The sequence below is a fragment of the Bubalus bubalis genome, chromosome 9 (genome assembly GCF_019923935.1).
Source record: "Bubalus bubalis isolate 160015118507 breed Murrah chromosome 9, NDDB_SH_1, whole genome shotgun sequence".
Lineage (NCBI taxonomy): Eukaryota > Metazoa > Chordata > Mammalia > Artiodactyla > Bovidae > Bubalus > Bubalus bubalis.
The window spans coordinates 110,206,711-110,208,168 of NC_059165.1; positions in this window are offsets into that span (position 1 = coordinate 110,206,711).

Sequence of the window (1,458 nt, forward strand, 5' to 3'; positions counted from 1 at the left end):
GGTCTTGATCCCTGTCTCCTGTAGAGTGTCACGAACCTCATTCCATAGTTCATCAGGCACTCTATCTATCAGATCTAGGCCCTTAAATCTATTTCTCACTCCCACTGTATAATCATAAAGGATTTGATTTAGGTCATACCTGAATGGTCTAGTGGTTTTCCATACTTTCTCCAATTTAAGTCTGAATTTGGCAATAAGGAGTTCATGGTCTGAGCCACAGTCAGCTCCTGGTCTTGTTTTTGCTGACTGTATAGAGCTTCTCCATCTCTGGCTGCAAAGAATATAATCAATCTGATTTCGGTGTTGACCATCTGGTGATGTCCATTTATAGAGTCTTCTCTTGTGTTGTTGGAAGAGGGTGTTTGTTATGACCAGTGCATTTTCTTGGCAAAACTCTATTAGTCTTTGCCCTGCTTCATTCTGTATTCCAAGGCCAAATTTGCCTGTTACTCCAGGTGTTTCTTGACTTCCTACTTTTGCATTCCAGTCCCCTATAATGAAAAGGACATCTTTTTTGGGTGTTAGTTCTAAAAGATCTTGTAGGTCTTCATAGAACCGTTCAACTTCAGCTTCTTCAGCATTACTGGTTGGGGCATAGACTTGGATTACTGTGATATTGGATGGTTTGCCTTGGAAACGAACAGAGATTATTCTGTCGTTTTTGAGATTGCATCCAAGTACTGCATTTCGGACTCTTTTGTTGACCATGATGGCTACTCCATTTCTTCTGAGGGGTTCCTGCCCTCAGTAGTAGATATAATGGTCATCTGAGTTAAATTCACCCATTCCAGTCCATTTCAGTTCGCCGATTCCTAGAATGTCGACATTCACTCTTGCCATCTCTTGTTTGACCACTTCCAATTTGCCTTGATTCATGGACCTGACATTCCAGGTTCCTATGCAATATTGCTCTTTACAGCATCGGACCTTGCTTCTATCACCAGTCACATCCACAGCTGGGTATTGTTTTTGCTTTGGCTCCATCCCTTCATTCTTTCTGGAGTTATTTCTCCACTGATCTCCAGTAGCGTATTGGGCACCTACTGACCTGGGGAGTTTCTCTTTCAGTATCCTATCATTTTGCCTTTTCATACTGTTCATGGGGTTCTCAAGGCAAGAATACTGAAGTGGTTTCCCATTCCCTTCTCCAGTGGACCACAGCCCTTCCTGACCTTCCTAGAAATGGTTACTCTTCCTTTTATTATTGTAAGGATTTGCAAACTTCTCAAGAAGTTTAATTATTAGAATTACACAAAAGGACAAAGTTGAACTAGGGAAAAAAATTTACGTTGCTATTCCTATTAAAGTTTGATATTCACAATATCACTTTTCTAAGTGCACTAAATATGTATGGAATTTCACTGTGATAAATTTTCAATACAATGTACTTGATTGTCTATAATAAAATGTCTTTGACAGGTTGAAAATATTTTGAAGTACTTGACTTTGTTCAAAGTA